We start from the raw sequence: 21,706 nt of genomic DNA on the forward strand, positions 1-21,706 counted from the left end.
GGTAAAAGGGGAGGCATTTGGGAGAATTACCAAACAGAACCCCTATTGCTCACATAGCGCTAGAAGGGGCTTATAACTCAGGTAGGGCTCCAGCCTCCCGTCATCAGCAGGCGTGTAATTTCAGCTAGGTGGGCTACGAGGTAAGAGTGTCATGTTCATCACTGCTTGCTTTTGCAAGCAGCCAAAACGCCAGACTCTTTCCACCTGTGGCTCCAATACACAAAATACCGCATGTGTCTGCTGCTGAAGGTCCTTCAGTGGTTCCTCAACCTGTCCAAGATAAGGTCTAAACCCTTTTACCTTGAAACACAAGGAAGGTTCTTCATGAGGGTGCCAGCAGGGATTGCTTTAGATGCTTCAGAGACAAAGAGAGATAAACTCTAGTTCCTATTCTCAAGCAAAGGAATCCCAACTCAAACAGACTTACAGGGAATACAATGAAAAATGAATTGACTTATGGATCTGAAAATTTCAGGCAGTAGATCTAGCTCAAAATGGCAGTCCACTCTAATATTCCTGCCTGCAGAATCCCATGGACAGAGGGGCCTGGTGGGCTACAGTTGACAGGATCGCAAAGGGTCAGACACAACTGAAGCGACTTAGCTCGCACACACGGATCCTGCTCAGATCGCCTTCAGGGCTTGGCTTCTCAGCTGTATTTTCCTCAGTCTTGGCTTGCCTGTTTGGGTAGGCTTTCTCCTATTGGAAAGTGGCCCCAATCTTTCCCCTGATGTAGGCTCCAGGTAGCTCCAAGTTTATGTCCTCCAAATTCATGTTCAGAAAAAAAAAAAAAAAAAGATTCTTTCTTCTAAACAATTGTGAGAAAAACGTCTTGAATCTGATTCTAATTTTTCCAAAATGGGTCACATGTCCATCCCTTCATGGACACAACCACCCCTTCATGGTTTTCAAATGCACTGATTGGCTAAGTCTGGGTCTTGGGATTATCCTGGAGAGGGGGATGGAATGGACTGACTCATGGCTAGGAGCAATTTTTTCCTCAAAGTGAACTCAGGGCACTGTTCAGTTCAGTTCAGTTCAGTCGCTCAGTCATGTCAGACTCTTTGTGACCCCATGAACTGCAGCATGCCAGGCCTCCCTGTCAGAGAAGGCAACGGCACCCCACTCCAGTACTCTTGCCTGGAAATTCCCATGGGTGGAGGAGCCTGGTGGGCTGCAGTCCATAGGGTCGATAAGAGTTGGACACGACTGAAGCGACTTAGCAGTAGCAGTAGTAGGCCTCCCTGTCCATCACCGACTCCCGGAGTTCACCCAAACTCCTGTCCATTGAGTCAGTGATGCCATCCAACCATCTCATCCTCTGTCGTCCCTTTCTCCTCCTGCCCCCAATCCCTCCCAGCATCAGAGTCTTTTCCAATGAGTCAACTCTTCGCATGAGGTGGCCAAAGTACTGGAGTGTCAGCTTTAGCATCATTCCTTCCAAAGAAATCCCAGGGCTGATCTCCTTCAGATTGGACTGGTTGGCTCTCCTTGCAGTCCAAGGGACTCTCAAGAGTCTTCTCCAACACCACAGTTCAAAAGCATCAATTCTTCGGCGCTCAGCCTTCTTCACAGTCCAACTCTCACATCTATACATGACCACTGGAAAAACCATAGCCTTGACTAGACGGACCTTTGTTGACAAAGTAATGTCTCTGCTTTTGAATATGCTGTCTAGGTTGGTCATAACTTTCCTTCCAAGGAGTAAGCGTCTTTTAATTTCATGGCTGCAGTCACCATCCACAGTGATTTTGGAGCCCAGAAAAATAAAGTCAGCCACTGTTTCCACTGTGTCCCCATCTATTTGCCATGAAGTGATGGGACAGATGCCATGATCTTCGTCTTCTGAATGTTGAGCTTTAGGCCAACTTTTTCACTCTCCTCTTTCACTTTCATCAAGAGGCTTTTTAGTTCCTCTTCACTTTCTGCCATAAGGGTGGTGTCATCTGCATATCTGAGGTTCTTGATATTTCTCCTGGCAATCTTGATTCCAGCTTGTGCTTCTTCCAGCCCAGTGTTTCTCATGATGTACTCTGCATAGAAGTTAAATAAGCAGGGTGACAATATACAGCCTTGACGTACTCCTTTTCCTATTTGGAACCAGTCTGTTGTTCCATGTCCAGTTTTAACTGTTACTTCCTGACCTGCATACAGGTTTCTCAAGAAAGAGGTCAGGTGGTCTGGTATTCCCATCTCTTTCAGAATTTTCCACAGTTTATTGTGATCCACACAGTCAAAGGCTTTGGCACAGTCAATAAAACAGAAATAGATGTTTTTCTGGAACTCTCTTGCTTTTTCCATGATCCAGCAGATGTTGGCAATTTGATCTCTGGTTCCTCTGCCTTTTCTAAAACTAGTTTGAACATCTGAAAGTTCACGGTTCACATATTGCTGAAGCCTGGCTTGGAGAATTTTGAGCATTACTTTACTAGCGTGTGAGATGAGTGCAATTGTGTGGTAGTTTGAGCATTCTTTGGCATTGCCTTTCTTTGGGATTGGAATGAAAACTGACCTTTTCCAGTCCTGTGGCCACTGCTGAGTTTTCCACATTTGCTGGCATATTGAGTGCAGCACTTTCACAGCATCATCTTTCAGGATTTGAAATAGCTCAACTGGAATTCCATCACCTCCACTAGCTTTGTTCATAGTGATGCTTTCTAAGGCCCACTTGACTTCACATTCCAGGATGTCTGGCTCTAGGTGAGTGTGAGTGATCACACCTTTGCGATTATCTGGGTCAGATAAGATCTTTTTTGTACAGTTCTTCTGTGTATTCTTCTTAATATCTTCTGCTTCTGTTAGGTCCATACCATTTCTGTCTTGTATTGAGTGCATCTTTGCATGAAATGTTCCCTTGGTATCTCTAATTTTCTTGAAGAGATCTCTAGTCTTTCCCATACTGTTGTTTTCCTCTATTTCTTTGCATTGATCGCTGAGGAAGGCTTTCTTATCTCTCCTTGCTATTGTTTGGAACTCTGCATTCAGATGCTTATATCTTTCCTTTTCTCCTTTGCTTTTCGCTTTTCTTCTTTTCACAGCTATTTGTAAGGCCTCCCCAGACAGCCATTTTTCTTTTTTGCATTTCTTTTCCATGGGGATGGTCTTGCACTGTTACTAGGAGAAGAATGAATGAATACTCAGTTCAGTTCAGTTCAGTCGCTCAGTCGTGTCCAACTCTTTGCGACCCCATGAACTGCAGCACGCCAGGCCTCCCTGTCCATCACCAACTCCTGGAGTTCACTCAGACTCATGTCCATCGAGTCAGTGATGCCATCCAGCCATCTCATCCTCTGGCGTCCCCTTCTCCTCCTGCCCCCAATCCCTCCCAGCATCAGAGTCTTTTCCAATGAGTCAACTCTTCACATGAGGTGACCAAAGGACTGGAGTTTCAGCTTTAGCATCATTCCTTCCAAAGAAATCCCAGGGCTGATCTCCTTCAGAATGGACTGGTTGGATCTCCTTGCAGTCCAAGGGACTCTCAAGAGTCTTCTTCAACACCACAGTTCAAAAGCATCAATTCTTTGGTGCTCAGTCGGCAAGCGCAAACTACACGTACTCAAATCTAACCTTCATTCAGCTATTGCAATAAGTCCATTGTCTAGTCATAATACAGAGAGTTCGGGATAGAGTCCAGAAAATTGAATTAGAGAACAAGATTTTAATCAGGTCTCTTCCACACTTTTGAAGGGACAGGATATTCTGGTTTTCAGAATTGATTCCATTTATCCAGAGAAAAGTGTATCTGCTTATTTGCAGACTAGAGGAAGAAAAGAAAGAAAACAGGTTAACAGAAATATTCCTTAGAAAGATCCTTGGCCTTGGATCTTCCTAAGGATCCAACTTAAGCTTCAATTATTTGCTTAACAAGCAACCTTCTGAATTTGGTCTCTTTAAAGGACCCACCTGTGACACTAGGTGGGAGACTGGCACAAATGACCAGGACTGGATAATTATCTTCCCAGGTATAAATGAATAATATGGCACTCCATCACATTATCTATTCCTTGCATTTCCCTGAACTTTCACCCTCCATGAAAAGATAAAATCAGGTACCTGGGGTTAGAAAGCCTCAGGAAGTAGAGATGATGTCTCAATCAGGCAGGCTGGAGGAACTAGTCTCTCTCTTTGCTACAACATGCCCTTTTAAGGGGAAAAAACCAAAACAGGAAAGGTAATGTTTTCATACCTATCAATTTCTCAAGATTTTTTTTTAAAGCTTTCAGGGTCTTTTGAATTTCCATACAAATTTCAGAATTATTTGTTCTAGTTCTGTGATAAATGCCATTGGCATTTTGATAGGGATTGTACTGAGTCTGTGGATTGTTTGGGTCATAGGGTCATTTTAGCACATTAATTTGTCCAATCCATGGGCACAGTATATCTTTCCACTTGTTTATGTTGTCTTCATTTTCTTTCATCAGTATCTTAATAGTTTTCCGGGTACAGGTCTTTTACCTCCTTGGTTAGATTTATTCCGAGGTATTATCCTTTTTGCTGCAAATTGTAAATGGAATTGTTTCCTTAATTTCTCTTTGGCTACTGGGTCCTGCCTCGGGTGGAGTCTCTGATTAGGTGGGGCTGAGTTCCCACAGGACTGGCAGGTGGGTCTGGGGAGGCCGGGGCGGGGTCCCATTTTGGCACTGGCCCACTGGTGAACAGGGCTGGCTCCTGGTGACTGGCCGTGGGGCCCAGTGGGTTTTGGGGCTGGTGCTGACCTCCTGGTGGCCAGGTTCTGGACCTTCTGGTGGGTAGGGCTGGATTTCCACTAGCAGGCTGCTTGGCTTGGGTTGTCCCAGGATTGTTGCCAACCAGCTGGTGGGTGAATAAGCTCCCAATGCTAACAGGACAGGAGGAGGACTCCAATATGGCTCTTGTTGAAATCAGCCTCTTCGTGGTGTATCGAGCTCCCAAAAATGTCTTCTGCCAGCACGTGTGTGCCCAGGGGGAGTTCCCACTTGCCTCCTGCCTCTCTAGCATAGGAGGCTCCCTAAGATCAGCAAGTGGGCCTGATTCAGGATCTTTTCAGATTACTGCTTCTACAGTAATCTGTGAGATTTTGTTTGCACCCTTTAGGGACAGAGTCTCTGTTTCCCACAGCCTCACAGCTCTCCCATACATAAGTCCCACTGGCCTCTAAAACCAGACGGTCTGGGCCTTTGGGTGCACGAGTCCTGGGCTGGGGTACCCAGTGTGAGGCTCAGACCTCTCACTCCTTGGAGATAACCTTTGCAATTGTGATTATCCTCCCATTTGTGAGTCATCTACCTGTGGGTGTGGGTCTTGACTAAACCATGTTTCCAGCTCTTCTACCTGTCTCATTGTGGTTGTTTTTTATATCTTTAGCTGTGGGAGGTCTTTTCTGCTAGTCTTTAGTTCGATCTCATTGTAGGTTGTAATTTTGGTGTGCCCATGGGAGAACGTGAGCTCAGGGTCTTCCCACTCTGCCATCTTGATCACTCACCTCCTTGTGTGTTAATTTTATTTGCTGTACCCTTCAGAATTACTGTTTGATTTAATATTATCATTGATTTCCTAGGGTTTACAGGTACACTATCACGTCTTTGGCAGATAGAACTAATTATATTTGATTTTTTTTCAATTATATATATATATTTTCAATTCTTATGCCTATCTTGACTTTCCTTGTCTAACTGCATTGGCCTATACCTTCAATTCGGAGAAGGCGATGGCACCCCACTCCAGTACTCTTGCCTAGAAAATCCCATGAATGGAGGAGCCTGGTAGGCTGCAGTCCATGGGGTCTCGAAGAGGCAGAGAAATGGCAACCCACTCCAGTGTTCTTGTCTGGAGAATCCCAGGGATAGGGGAGCCTGGTGGGCTGCCATCTATGGGGTCAAACAGAGTCGGACACGACTGAATCGACTTAGCAGCAGCAGCAGCATACCTTCAAGGCAATGTTAAACATTAGTGAGTTAGTGGGTATCCTTGCCTCACTCCTGATCTTTAGTGTTTTCCATTTAAGATGCTGACTTTAGGACTAAGGTATATGTACACGCTCTATCACGTTAGGGCAGTGTCCATTCTTATTTCCTTAAGAGGTTTTTGTTGTTTCATTAGTTTCTGTTTGTTGTTTGGAATTCAACAAAATTGAATTTTGTTAAAGTTTTTAAATCACATATGGTTAAAGTATATAATTACATGGTTTTTCTTCTTAGTTCTTATGGGAATAACAATATGATTTTTCTTCCTAGACACAAATACGTCAAATTATATTAACAGATTTCTTAATGTTAAACCATACTTTCGGAGAAGGCAATGGCACCCCACTCCCATACTCTTGCCTGGAAAATCCCATGGACAGAGGAGCCTGGTAGGCTGCAGTCCATGGGGTCACTAGAGTCGGACACGACTGAGCGACTTCACTTTCACTTTCCTGCATTGGAGAAGGAAATGGCAACCCACTCCAGTGTTCTTGCCTGGAGAATCCCAGGGACGCGAAGCCTGGTGGGCTGCCGTCTATGGGGTCGCACAGAGTCGGACACGACTGAATCGATGCAGCAGCAGCAGCAGCAGCAAACCATACTTGCATTATTTTAAACACTACTTGACTGTGGTTTATAATTTTCTTAATTTTCTGTGTTCTAAAGTTTGGACTTTTAAATCAATATTTGTAAACAACATTAGTCTATAATTTTATCTTGTGTGTGGCATTTAATCAACTAGTAGTATCAATGTTAACCTGCATCACAAAAAGAATTTAGAAGTTGACCTTCATTTCTCTGTACTCTGAAATGATTTATATAGAATAGGACAGTCTTTTAAATATCTGGTAGAATTCTCTTGTGAAAACATCTCAGCTTGGTATTTTGATATGGGATAGTTGTTTTTTTTTTATAGCATTCTATATTTCATCCTTCAAGTTGATTTGTTAAACTTTTTATCTTCAAGGGGTGGTCAATTTTTGTCTACTATACTGTCATAAGACATTATTCATTTTATTAGGTTTACAATTTTTGCATGGCACTATGGAACTAAAAGAACTTTTTTATGACCTTCTGACTTCCTCTGTGTTAACAGCTACTTTTCTCTTATTATTTCTTACTCTTACATATTTTTGCCTTCTCCCTCCTACACGCTTTAAAAATTAAATTTCCTAGTGGTTTGTCTATGTTCTGACTTTATTCGAAAAAACTGAATTTTTGTTTATTTTGATCTACTGTTTTCTAGTTCTGTACTTCATTACTTCTTGCTTTTATCTTTATTATTTTTTTCTTTGTGGTTTCTTTTGTTCTTTTTCTAACTTAAATGGGAAATTTAAATAATTAGTTTAATTCAGTTTATTGTTTAATTGTATTGATATAGATTTTAGGACTATAAATTTTCATTGGCTCTATGTATTTTCCTTGGGAATATACCATAGATTCTAAACATATAGCAATTCTGTAATTTATGTGATTCTCTTATACCCAAGCATTGTTAAATATAAGGTTTTAAGGTTTCCATGTAGAAAATTATGCCAATTATCAAATTACTGCATCTCAAATCTAAAATCACTCTTCATTGCCTACTTTGTGAAAATGGATGTGGGCCCTTTAAATATTGTGCCTTTGCCAGTAAGCACGATGTTTAGCTTTAAGGGTAGAGGGCAGACACCGCAGGAGGAATTCCCTTTGGTGGCTATAACATGGGTAACTTTAGGGCCAGGTTCCCGTGATGTGCGCAGCCTGTGCATTGCCTCGCTCCCGTAGCACAGACAGCTTCTCTCATGCAGCTCCTTTAGGATACACAATTGCTTCAACACCAGGTTCCTGCAATGGCAGCAGCTTCCCCAAGATCCGGCTCCTGCAACACACAGAACCCAACACCTAGCAAGCAACAACTTCCCCAGGCACTCCCTCTCAGGTATTCAGAGCAGAATGGCTCTGGTGAGACAATTCCTAGCACCCTATAGGATGGATTTCTAGCCAGTCCTGGGGAGTGGATTTCCAGCAATTCCACTGATGTAATACAACAGTAACCACTCTGCATGCATGCATGCTAAGTCTCTTCAGTTGTGTCCAGCTCTTTGTGACCACATGGACTATATAGCTTGCTAGGCTCCTTTGTCCATGGGGATTCTCCAGGTAAGAATATAGAAAATTTTTTCCAAAAAATTGAAATGCTATTGATACCAGGTGGCACGGTGGTAAAGAATCTGCCTGCCAGTGGCGGAGAAGCAAGTTCAATCCCTGGGTCAGGAGGATCCCCTGGAGAAGGGAATGGCAACCCACTCCAGGGTCCTTGCCTGGGAAATCACATGGACAGAGGAGCCTGATAGGCTACAGTCTATGGGGTTGCAAAGAGCCAGACATGACTGAGCAACAACAGCATGCATGCACACATTGATACCAAAACTAAACAAAAATGTTAAGAGAAATAAATATAGACAAATATCCCTCACAAACATAGATGCAAAAATTCCAAGCATAATTTTAGCAAGGTGAATCCAATAGTATATAAAGAGGACAAACATCATGATTAAGTCAGATTTAGCCAAGGTTTAATATTTGAAAATTAATCAGTATAATCCATCATAAAGTGGTAGTCACTCAGTCGTGTCCAACTCTTTGCAATCCCATGGACTGTCACCCACCAGGCTCCTCTGTCCATGGAATTCTCCAGGCAAGAGTACTGGGGTGGGTTACCATTTCCTTCTCCAATAAACTAAAAATGAAAAGCCATGTAACCATCCCAAAGCATTTAGCAAACCATTTTTGATTAAAAATAAAAGCTGTAAACTATGAATGGAAGTAGTCAAACAGGAGATGGCAAGAGTGAACATCGACATTCTAGGAATCAGCAAACTAAGATGGACTGTAATGGGTGAATTTAACTCAGATGACCATTATATCTACTACTGTGGGCAGGAATCCCTTAGAAGAAATGGAGTGGCCATCATGGTCAACAAAAGAGTCCGAAATGCAGTACTTGGATGCAATCTCAAAAATGACAGAATGATCTCTGTTTGTTTCCAAGGCAAACCATTCAATATCACAGTAATCCAAGTCTATGCCCCAACCAGTAATGCTGAAGAAGCTGAAGTTGAACAGTTCTATGAAGACATACAAGGCCTTCTAGAACTAACACCCAGAAAATATGTCCTTTTCATTATAGAGAACTGGAATGCAAAAGTAGGAAGTCAAGAAACACCTGGAGTAACAGGCAAATTTGGTCTTGGAGTACAGAATGAAGCAGGGCAAAGGCTTACAAAGTTCTGCCAAGAGAATGCACTGGTCATAGCAAACACCCTCTTCCAACAACACAAGAGAAGACTCTACACATGGACATCACCAGAAGGTCAACACTGAAATCAGATTGATTATATCCTTTGCAGCCAAAGATGGAGAAGCTCTATACAATCAGCAAAAACTAGACCGGCAGTGGACTGTGGCTCAGACCATGAGCTCCTTATTGCCAAATTCAGACTTAAATTGAAGAAAGTGGAGAAAACTTCTAGACCATTCAGGTATGACCCAAATCAAATCCCTTATGACTATACAGTGGAATTGAGAAATAGATTTAAGGGACTAAGACAGATTGACAGATCTGATAGAATGCCTGATGAACTATGGATGGAGGTTCATGACATTGTACAGGAGTCAGGGAGCAAGACCATCCCCAAGAGAAAGAAATGCAAAAAAGCAAAATGGCTGTCTGAGGAGGCCTTACAAATAGCTGTGAAAAGAAGAGAAGTGAAAAGCAAAGGAGAAAAGAAAAGATATAAGCATCTGAATGCAGAGTTCCAAACAATAGCAAGGAGAGATAAGAAAGCCTTTCTCAGTGATCCATGCAAAGAAATAGAGGAAAACAACAGATTGGGAAAGACTAGAGATCTCTTCAAGAAAATTAGAGATACCAAGGGAACATTTCATGCAAAGATGGGCTCAATACAGGACAGAAATGGTATGGACCTAACAGAAGCAGAAGATATTAAGAAGAGGTGGCAAGAATACACAGAAGAACTGTACAAAAAAGATCTTCAGATAATAACCCAGATAATCATGATGGTGTGATCACTTACCTAGAGCCGGACATCCTGGAATGTGAAGTCAAGTGGGCCTTAGAAAGCATCACTATGAACAAAGCTAGTGGAGGTGATGGAATTCCAGTTGAGCTATTTCAAATCCTGAAAGATGATGCTGTGAAAGTGCTGCACTCAATATGCCAGCAAATTTGGAAAACTCAGCAGTGGCCACAGGACTGGAAAAGATCAGTTTTCATTCCAATCCCAAAGAAAGGAAATGCCAAAGAATGCTCAAACTACTGCACAATTGCACTCATCTCACACGCTAGTAAAGTAATGCTCAAAGTTCCCCAAGCCAGGCTTCGGCAATATGTGAACCGTGAACTTTCAGATGTTCAAGCTGGTTTTAGAAAAGGCTGAGGAACCAGAGATCAAATTGCCAACATCTGCTGGATCGTCAAAAAAGCAAGAGAGTTCCAGAAAAACATCTATTTCTGCTTTATTGACTATGCCAAAGCCTTTGACTATGTGGATCACAATAAACTGTGGAAAATTCTGAAAGAGATGGGAATATCAGACCACCTGACCTCTCTTTTGAGAAACCTATATGCAGGTCAGAAAGCAACAGTTACAACTGGATATGGAACAACAGAGTGGTTCCAAATAGGAAAAGGAGTATGTCAAGGCTGTATATTGTCACCCTGCTTATTTAACTTCTATGCAGAGTACATCATGAGAAACACTGGGCTGGAAGAAGCACAAGCTGGAATCAAGATTGCCAGGAGAAATATCAATAACCTCAGATATGCAGATGACACCACCCTTATGGCAGAAAGTGAAGAGGAACTAAAAAGCCTCTTGATGAAAGTGAAAGAGGAGAGTGAAAAAGTTGGCCTAAAGTTCAACATTCAGAAAACGAGGATCATGGCATCTGGTCCCATCACTTCATGGGAAATAGATGGGGACACAGTGGAAACAGTGGCTGACTTTATTTTTCTGGGCTCCAAAATCACTGCAGATGGTGATTGGAACCATGAAATTAAAAGACGCTTACTCCTTGGAAGGAAAGTTATGACCAACCTAGACAGCATATTCAAAAGCAGAGACATTACTTTGCCAACAAAGGTCCATCTAGTCAAGGCTATGGTTTTTCCAGTGGTCATGTATGGATGTGAGAGTTGTACTATAAAGAAAGCTGAGCACTGAAGAATTGATGCTTTTGAACTGTGGTGTTGGAGAAGATTCTTGAGAGTCCCTTGGACTGCAAGGAGATCCAACCAGCCCATCCTAAAGGAAATCAGTCCTGAATATTCATTAGAAGGACTGATGCTAAAGCTGAAACTCCAATACTTTGGCCACCTGATGTGAAGAGTTGACTCATTTGAAAATACCCTGATGCTGGGAAAGATTGAAGGCAGGAAGAGAAGGGGACAATGGAGGATGAGATGCTTGGATGGCATCACCGACACAATGGATATGGGTTTGGGTGGTCTCTGGGAGTTGGTGATGGACAGGGAGGCCTAGCATGCTGCAGTTCATTGGGTCACAAAGAATTGGACACGAGTGAGTGACTGAACTGAACTGAACTGATGAATGGAAAGGAACTTCTTCAATCTATAAAGGGCATCTATTAAAAACCTACAGCTAACTCTTACAACTCAGCAACAAAAAGAAAAGCCAACTTAAAAAAAACATAGAGATGGGTGGCATTGTAGAGGTTTCTAGGAGCTTGGAGGAAGAGGAATGGGTAGTGGCTACTTAACGGTCATCAGGTTTCCTTTTGCGTCTGCCTGCAATGCAGAAGACCTGGGTTCAATCCCTGGGTCAGGAAGATCCCCTGGAGAAGGAAATGGAAGCCACTCCAGTACTCTTGCCTGGAAAATACCATGGATGGAAAAGCCTGGTAGGCTACAGTCCATGGGGTTGCATATGGTCAGACACGACTGAGCGACTTCACTTCAAAAAGTTCTGGAACCAAATCATAATAATGTTTGTAAAACATGAATGCTCTTAATGCCACTGAATTGTACACTTTAAAATGATAAATAGCATGTTATGTATATTTTTTCAGACTACTTAAAAATAATCCTAGAGCTAGCATCATACTTAATGGTGAAGTTGAATGGAACAAGTAAGGATATTTGTAGATTGTCATTCCTACTAACCAATAAAATTAGTCAAGGAACAAAATCATATACCAACTGGAAAAGAAGTAAAGTTCTCTTTATCCACAGGTAACCTGAGCGTCCATTTAGTAAATCCAATGGAATCTGTAAAGAACTACTAGAACTGACAAATGATTTAGCAAGATTGCACAATATCAACATCCAAAAATCAATTGTATATCTATATGCTAGCAACAAACATGTAGTTCAGTTCAGTTCAGTTCAGTTGCTCAGTCGTGTCCAACTCTTTGCCACCCCATGAATCGCAGCACGCCAGGCCGCCTTGTCCATCACCAGCTCCCAGAGTTCACTCAAACTCATGTCCATCGAGTTGGTGATGCCATCCAGCCATCTCATCCTCTGTCGTCCCCTTCTCCTCCTGCTCCCAATCCCTCCCAGCATCAGGGTCTTTTCCAATGAGTCAGCTCTTCGCATCAGGTGGCCAAAGTATTGGAGTTTCAGCTTCAGCATCAGTCCTTCCAATGAACACCCAGGACTGATCTCCTTTAGAATGGACTGGTTGGATCTCCTTGCAATCCAAGGGACTCTCAAGAGTCTTCTCTAAACGTGTAGTAATTGGAGCTATAAAAACACTATTGTTATTGATAACATCAGAAAATGAAGTCCTTAGGGATACATCTGACACAAGATATACAAGTGTTGTGCATTTGTGGGGTTCTCTGGCAGTCCAGTGGTTAGGACCCGGTGCCTTCACTGTTGTGAGCCTGGGTTCAGTCCCCAGTGAGGGAACTAAGATTCTACAAGTGGTGTGGCACAGCCGAAAAAAAAGAAAAAGGCCTGTACACTTAAAATTACAGAGCATTATTGAGGGAAATTAAAGATTAAAAATGACATAAACAAAAAATATATATACTGTGTTCGTGCTTCAAAAGATTCTGTATTGTTCATGTGTCAGTTTTCCCAGTCTATTTATAGAGTCAATGTTAATCCAATCAAAATCACTACAGGGTATTGTTTGCTTTAAAAAAATCATTGAAAAGATGATTCCAAAATTAGCATGGAAATGCAAGGAACAAAGAATAGTCAAAACTCCTTTGAAAGGAAAAAACAAAGTTGAAGGATTAATACAATCTGATTTCAAGACTTATTACAGAATAGGCAGAAGGTGATCTTGTCATCAGCATCAAATAGATCAATGAAACAGGGTAGAGAGTCCAGACATAGACTTACCCATATATGGATAAATCTTTTTTAAAAAATTGAAGTACAGTTGATTTACAATGTTGTATTAGTTTCTGGTATATGGCAAAGTGATTCAGTTACATGTATGTACATATACATATATGTGTGTATATTATTTTCCATTATGATTTATTATAGGATATTGAATATAGTTTCCTGTGCTGTACAGTAGGATCTTGTTGATTACTTATTCTATATATGATAGTTTGTATCTGCTAATCCCAAACTCCTAATCTATCCCTCCCCGTCTTTCCCCTTTGGTAACTGTAAGCTTGTTTTCTATGTCTTTGAGTCTTCTTGCATTTTATAAATAAATTAATTGGTATCATATTTTAGATTCCACATGTAAGTGATATCATATGATATCTTTCTGACTTATTTCACTTAATATGATAATCTCTAGGTCCATTCATGTTGCTGCCAACGGCATAAAGTCCGAGTAGTATTCCACTGTGGGCTTCCCTGATGGCTCAGTGGTAAAGAAACTGATTGCCAATGCAGGAGACCAGGGTTAATCCCTGGGTCGGGAAGATCCCCTGGAGAAGGAAGTGGCAACCCACTCCAGTGTTCTTGCCTGCAAAATCCCATGCTCAGAGTAGCCTGGCAAGCTACAAGTCCATGGGGTCACCAAAGAGTCAGAGGTGACTTAGTGACTAAATAACAAGAAGTATTCCATTGTGTGTATATATATGTAATATATATATATACACACACATATATGTGTCTATATATCTTCTTTATCCATTCATCTGTCAATGGACATTCAGGTTGCTTCCATGTCTTAACTATTGGAAACTGGATAGATTTTTTTTTTAAAGGTACAAAGGCAGTTGAGCAGAGAAAAGAGTCTTTCAACAAATGTTGCTAAATATTGATAGATGTATATTTATATTCAAAACCAAAGTCACAAAAAAACACACTTTGATCCATATCTCACATCATATGCAAAAATTAATTCAAAATGGATAATAGACCTAAATGTAAAACCCCAGACTATAAAGGGCCAAGAAGAAAAAAAAGGAGAAAGTTTTTTTGACTTTGATTTAGGCAAAATTTTTTTATATAACACCAAAAACATGATCTACAAAAGAACACATTGATAAACTGTACTTCATCAAAATGTTTAAATTGTTTTTTCAAAAGACATTCTTAAGAGAATAAAGAGAATTACCTGGTGGTCCAGCGATTAAAACTCTGAACATTCACCACCAAGGGCCCAGGTTCAATCCTTGGTCAGGGAACTAAGTAAGATCCCAGAAGCTTCATGGAGCAGCCAGTTGAAAAAGAGATGGAGAGACAGTAAAAATATAAAGCAAAGACTAATTTGCAAATTAAATATTTGATAAAAGAGTTGTATCCAGAAAATATAGAGAACTTTCAAAGCTCAAGAATAAGAAACTCAGCATCTGCTGCTGCTGAGTCACTTCAGTCGTGTCCGACTCTATGCGACCCCATAGACGGCAGCCCACCAGGCTCCCCCATCTCTGGGATTCTCCAGGCAAGAACACTGGAGTGGGTTGCCATTTCCTTCCCCAATGCATGAAAGTGAAAGTGAAAGTGAAGTTGCTCAGTCGTGTCCGACCCTCAGCGACCCCATGGACTGCAGCCTACCAGGCTCCTCCATCCACGGGATTTTCCAGGCAAGAGTACTGGAGTGGGGTGCCATTGCCTTCTCTGTACAGAAATTGGACTATAGAAATGGCACTATATAGAAATGGAACTATAGTCCATCCAATTTTTCAAGTCTCAAACCTAAGAGTTATTAGTGATTCCTCCATCTTCCTCACCTCTTGCACCCAGGGATTACCAAGAGATAGGAAGAAACTTGGGGGCGATGAATGAATATATTGACTGTGGTGATGGTTCCACAGGTGCATATATTTGTTAAACTTTTAAACGTAGACACTTTTAGGTACGTGCAGGTTTGTTGTTAAGATTCTTTTTGATCATGCTGGCTGCTGACTAGAGAACGAATTATAGGAGGAGGCAAGAAAGAGTGCAGGAAGGCAAGTTGGGAGAATATTGTAGTAGCCAAAGTGAGAGATGATGGTGGCAACAGATACAGAGAAAAGGAGCAGAGATTCAGAATATATTTAATGGATAGAGTATAAAGGATTTGATAATGGGCTGGGTGCAAGAGGTGAGGAACATGGGGGAATCACGAATAACTCTTAAGTTCAAGACTTGAAAAATTGGATGGACTATAGTGCCATTTCTAGAGGATGAAAAAGACTAAAAGTAAAAACAGTTTGGCAGGGGATATGGAGAATCAAGTTTTGTCAAGAACATGTATTCTCTGAAATTCCATCTGTGGACCAAACTGCCTCAGGAAATGCCTGATGCCTGCATTAAAAACGCTGGTTCCATGACTCCACCACAGACCTACTGAATCAGAATTTCTGAGAAATTGTGATTAAAAAAAATATTTATTTGGTTATGCCAGGTCTTAGTTGCAGCATGCAAGATCTTCAGTCTTCTTTATGGCATAAAGGATCTTTAGTTGTGGCATGAGAACTCTTAGTTGCAGCATCTGGGATCCAGTTCCCTGACCAGGGATCCAACCCAAGCCAGGGAAGTCCCAGTAACATACACTTTTAATCAAAATTTAAAACGTTCATGCTTCAAAGGGCACTATAAACAAAATTAGGAAATAATTCACAATGGGAGAAAATATTTGCAAATCATGTATCTGCTAAGGGATGTGTTATCAGAATGTATGACAAACCCTTATTACTCAATATAAAAAGACAAATAATCCTATTTTTAAATGGGCAAATGATCTCAGTAGACATTTTCCCCAAAGCAGATATACAAATCATCAGTAAGTATATGAAAAGACACTCAACATTATTAGTCATTGGGGAAATGCAACTAACTCAATGAGATATTCTTGGTGTTGTTCACTCAGTCGTGTCTGACTCTTTGTGACCCTATGGATTGCAGCATGCCAGGCTTCCCTGTCCTTCACCAACTCCTGGAGCTTGCTCAAATTCATATCTGTCAAGTCGGTGATACCATCCAACCATCTCCTCCTCTGTTGTCCCCTTCTTCTTCTGCCCTCAATCTTTCCCAGCATCAGGGTCTTTTCAAATGAGTCAGCTCTTCGCATCAGGTGGCCAAAGTATTGGAGTTTCAGCTTCAGTATCAGTGCTTCCAATGAATCAGTCCAATCCAAGGGTTGATTTCCTTTAGGATTGACTGGTTTAGGATTCCCTCCTTACCGTCCAAGGGACTCTCAAGAGTTTTCTCCAACACCACAGTTTGAAGGCATTAATAAAAAAGGTGCTCAGCCTTTTTTATTGTCCACCTCTCACATCCACACATGACTACTGGAAAAACCATAGCTTTGACTCTATGGACCTTTGTAAGCAATTATTAGTCATTGGAGAAATACAAGTTAAAATCTCAATGAGATATTCTACATACCCAAAATGGCTGCACCATTTTATATCCTCTTATAAATTGCTAACGAAAATATAAAATGGTATAACCTTCTTGGAAAATACAATTTGCCAATTCCTCAGAAACTTAGAGTTACCATATGAGCAAGCAATTTCACTGCTAGGTATATGCCCAGAACAATTGAAAACCTACATTCACACAAAAACTTGTACATGAGTGTCATAACAACTTTATTCATAATAGCCAAAAGTGGAAAGAGCCTAAATGCTCATCAACTGATGTATAGAGAAACAGAATGTAGTATCCACACAATGGAATATTATTCAGTCATAAAAGAAAGAAGTACTGATATATGCTGCAACATGAACTTTGAAAACATTATGCTACATGAAGGAAACCAGTCACAAAAAACTTCCTATGATTCCATTTGTATGAAAGGTCCATTAGCAACTTTCAAATATGCAATATGGTATTAATTAAAGCCATCATGCATGATTTATGGTGACTTACATCACTATGATTTATTTATTTTATATCTTGAAGTTTGTATTGTTTGACTTCTTCACCCGTTGTGCTAACACCCTACTTGCTGCCTCTGGCAACCACCTATCTGTTCCATGAGTTTGACTTTTTTTTTTTTTAGGTTTCACATATAAATAAGATCATATGGTATTTATCTTTCCGTCTGACTTATTTCACATAGCAAATGCCCTCAAGCCCCATGTTATCACAGATGACAAAATCTTTTTTAATGGCTGGATAATACTCCAGTGTATATACACACCACATTTTCTGTATCTATTCATCCATTGATGACACTGTGGTTGTTTCCATACCTTGGCTATTGTAAATAGTGCTGCAACGAACATGTGGGTACATATATCTTTTCAAGTTAGTGTTTTTAATTTTCTTTAGATACATACCTAGAAGTAGAATTTCTGCACTATATGGCAGTTTTATTCTTAATTTTTTGAGGAATCTCCATACTGTTTTCCACAGTGGCACCACTGTTTACTTGAATCCTACCCTCTAAATTGGTGAAATATATGGGCACCCCACTCCAGTATTCTTGCCTGGAAAATCCCATGGATGGAGGAGCCTGGTAGGCTCCAGTCCATGGGGTTGCCAAGAGTCGGGCACGACTGAGTGACTTCACTTTCACTTTTCACTTTCATGCATTGGAGAAGGAAATGGCAACCCACTCCAGTGTTCTTGCCTAGAGAATCCCAGGGACAGAGGAGCCTGGTGGGCTGCTGTCTATGGGGTCGCACAGAGTCGGACCTGACTGAAGCGACTTAGCAGTAGCAGCAGCATGGGATGTGAATTATATCTTAATAAAGATGTTATTAAAAACTAGAAAAGCACACACACACACAGAGAAGGCCTGTTTCTATAGAATATCTTCTTAAGTGGATTGGTTCATGCAGTAAGTTTAGACAGGTCATGCTAGAGCAGAGTAAAGAGGAGAGTTAATGAGTTCCCACAGCGTTTACAGCATTGTTACTGGCCCTGTTTTACAGGTGAGGAAACTGAGCTCTACAGAAATTTATGGTCATATAGCTAGTACGGGTCAGAAATCAGATTCTGTGGGGCCCTTCAGTTCAGTTCAGTCGCTCAGTTGTGTCCAACTCTTTGCGACCCCATGAATTGCAGCACGCTAGTTCTCCCTGTCCATCACCAATTCCCGGAGTTCACTCAAACTCACGTCCATCAAGTCGGTGATGCCATCCAGCCATCTCATCCTCTGTCATCCCCTTCTCCTCCTGCCCCCAATCCTTCCCAGCGTCAGAGTCTTTTGCAATGATTCAACTCTTCGCATGAGGTGGCCAAAGTACTGGAGTTTCAGCTTTAGCCTCATTCCTTCCAAAGAACACCCAAGACCAATCTCCTTCAGAATGGACTGCCTGGATCTCCTTGCAGTCCAAGGGACTCTCAAGAGTCTTCTCCAACACCACAGCTCAAAAGCATCAATTCCTCGGCGCTCAGCTTTCTTCACAGTCCAACTCTCACATCTATACATGACCACTGGAAAAACCATAGCCTTGACTAGACGGACCTTTGTTGGCAAAGTAATGTCTCTGCTTTTGAATATGCTATCTAGGTTGGTCATAACTTTCCTTCCAAGGAGTAAGTGTCTTTTAATTTCATGGCTGCAATCACCATCCGCAGTGATTTTAGAGCCCCCCCAAATAAAGTCTGACACTGTTTCCACTGTTTCTCCATCTATTTGCCATGAAGTGATGGGACCAGATGCCATGATCTTCGTTTTCTGAATGTTGAGCTTTAAGCCAACTTTTTCACTCTCCTCTTTCACTTTCATCAAGAGGCTTTTTAGTTCCTCTTCACTTTCTGCCATAAGGGTGGTGTCATCTGCATATCTGAGGTTATTGATATTTCTCCCAGCAATCTTGATTCCAGCTTGTGTTTCTTCCAGCCCAGCATTTCTCATGATGTACTCTACGTAGAAGTTAAATAAGTAGGGTGACAATATACAGCCTTGACGTACTCCTTTTCCTATTTGGAACCAGTCTGTTGTTCCATGTCCAGTTCTAACTGTTGCTTCCTGACCTGCATATCGGTTTCTCAAGAGGCAGGTCAGGTGGTCTGGTATTCCCATCTCTTTCATAATTTTCCACAGTTTATTGTGATCCACACAGTCAAAGGCTTTGGCATAATCAATAAAGTTGAAATAGATGTTTTTCTGGAACTCTCTTGCTTTTTCGATGATCCAGCCGTTAGCAGCCCTATTACTATCTCCTGAGAATCTGTGTCTCTGTTTTAAGATAAAAGCAAGGTGGAGAACATCCACAGCTAAGGATTTCTCAATGGCATTGCTCTCTCCTCTCAGCTGCCAAATCCTCGGTGCTCCTTGGGCTTCCTTGATAGCTCAGTTGGTAAAGAATCCACCTGCAATGCAGGACACCCCAGCTCGATTCCTGGGGTGGGAAGATCTGCTGGAGAAGGGATAGCCTACCCACTCCAGTATTCTTGGGCTTCCTTTGCAGCTCAGCTGGTAAAGAATCTGCCTGCAATGTGGGAGACCTGGGTTCAATCCCTGGGTTGGGAATATCCCCTGGAGGAGGGGAAGGCTACCCACTCCAGTATTCTGACCTGGAGAATTCCATGGACTCTATGGTGCATGGGGCTGCAGAGTCCGACAGGACTTGGTTTCTTGGTTTAGACCAAAATTTAGGACAAAGCAATCCCTTTGAAGCTATCAGTATGCAGCTTCTTTCCTTCCAGGAAGTGATGAAGTGATGTCTGTCTGGCTATGCGAATACTTAGCTGAGGATGATCAAATAGAAGACTTTATGACACAGTACCTGAATATCAGAGCACCCTCTGAAAACTCATAAAGATATCACTTGTATATAAGCTCTTTGAATGTTCATGAGTAGCTAGGACAACACTCATTTGTCAGTCAGTATAAATTTAATATAGCAGACTTCTATTTTTCACAAGGCACTTTGTTTTCATGTATGCATAGGGTTTCGTTTGTTTATTGGACATTCGTTTTAATCTGATTGTCAAATGAATACAAGGACTGAAACCTTTGCCTCCATTTTGGACTGTTTCTGTGAGCTACATTCCCATCCTGAGTCAAAGGGTATGAACATTTTTAAGTCTCTTGATCTGCAATCCAAATTGCTTTGCAAAAAGACTGAACCAATTTACACTCCCACCAGCAGTGTATGAAAATATATTTAAATGCAAATTCCAAGCGGCATAGAGCCACTTTCCTAGGTATTTTACTTGAAAATTTTTCTTTAATGCTAAGCAAAAGCTGACCCAGGACGTTAAAAAAAGAAATCTGATTATAAAAATGGAGCAGATAGTTAAAACAGCTCTTAGGCAGAAGTAAGCTTTAGAAAGACCCAAGCCAGGTGATAAAAATTTTTAAGGCATCCTGGCAAAAAGCACAATTCTAAAGGGACCATTAACAATTTGGCTTCAGACTGGAAGAGCAGCGGCCAAGAATGTCGGGCGTGGTCAGTGTACCAAATTCTAGTTTAGAAAAAGCGGGGTATTTTACTTATTTATATTTCAATTTGTTCTAAGGACGATTTAGAACCCTTAAAGGCAGGATCTTGAGAAGCAGCATTGTGTCTGAATAATCGAGAAGGAAACAAACCCACGCCCCCCTGAACTACGGTCCACGCTTATCTCTCGCAGCCCCGGATGCCTTGCCTCTGTAATCTCAGTCCAGTTTGCAACCACAAAGACAGCCTCTACGTCTAGTAATGGGGCACCGAGATTGCAGGGGGGCAGGGGGATGGGGCAGGCAAGGAGAAGCCAGGACTTAGGATAGCAACCCATTGGACTCTACACAAATCCAAAAGGTGCTGGGACTTCAATCTTCAGCCAGGAGCACCCCTCCGCCGGGTAAGTGGGACCCCGCCCGCGAGCCTTCCATCGCTACTTCTCCGTGCGCAACCCCCGCCCGCCCCCGACCCGCTTCTACCAGAAGGAGGGGACGCCCGAGGAGTCAGAAACTCTATTTCTCCCCTTTCCACTTTTCCTATTCACTTTTACTCCGTCTGTCCTGCTCTCTCCCCCTCCATCGCTTTCTTGGCTCATTCCCGTCTTTCCCTCTCCCTCCTCCTCTCCCGCCTTCTCAGCCTCTTCCCGGGGACGGAACCCCCAGGCGCCTCCTTCCCTCGGGTTTGGTTTGGGGGCCCCCTCCCCTCTCGCCCGCCTCGCATCCCCTCGGCGCCTCCCCGCCTCCTGCCCCGCCCCTCCGCCCGCGGCCACGCCCGCAGCCAATCAGCGCGCGGCCTCCCACGGCCCCGCCCCCCGGCCTTTCCGGGAGGGCCCCGCTGAGCCCAGGCCTGGATGCGGAGGGCGGCGCCGTGGGGCGGGGGCCGATGGGGTCTGACGGACGCGGGGCTCCGGCGCAGGGCTCGCCTGCACGCGGGAGCGCGGGGCTGTGAAGGCGTGCGGTGGGCGCCGCGGCCCGCCCGGGATGGGCCAG

The 21,706-nt window shown here is 42.4% G+C and overlaps 1 protein-coding gene across 1 annotated transcript in view; it reads left to right on the top strand.

The window, feature by feature from the left end:
• The first annotated feature begins 20,097 nt into the window (after window positions 1-20,097).
• The window catches only part of UBTD2 (ubiquitin domain containing 2), a 63,209-nt gene continuing 61,600 nt past the window's right edge, over window positions 20,098-21,706 (top strand). Inside the window, exon 1 of the mRNA XM_086362205.1 lies at window positions 20,098-21,117. The gene's annotated coding sequence lies outside the window, so the exon portion shown is untranslated. The remainder of the gene's footprint in view (window positions 21,118-21,706) is intronic.

Source organism: Bos grunniens, chromosome 20 (assembly GCF_055505025.1).
Source record: "Bos grunniens cultivar Pamir isolate PY7600 chromosome 20, Bosgru_T2T1.0, whole genome shotgun sequence".
In the NCBI taxonomy this organism is placed as follows: Eukaryota; Metazoa; Chordata; class Mammalia; order Artiodactyla; family Bovidae; genus Bos; species Bos grunniens.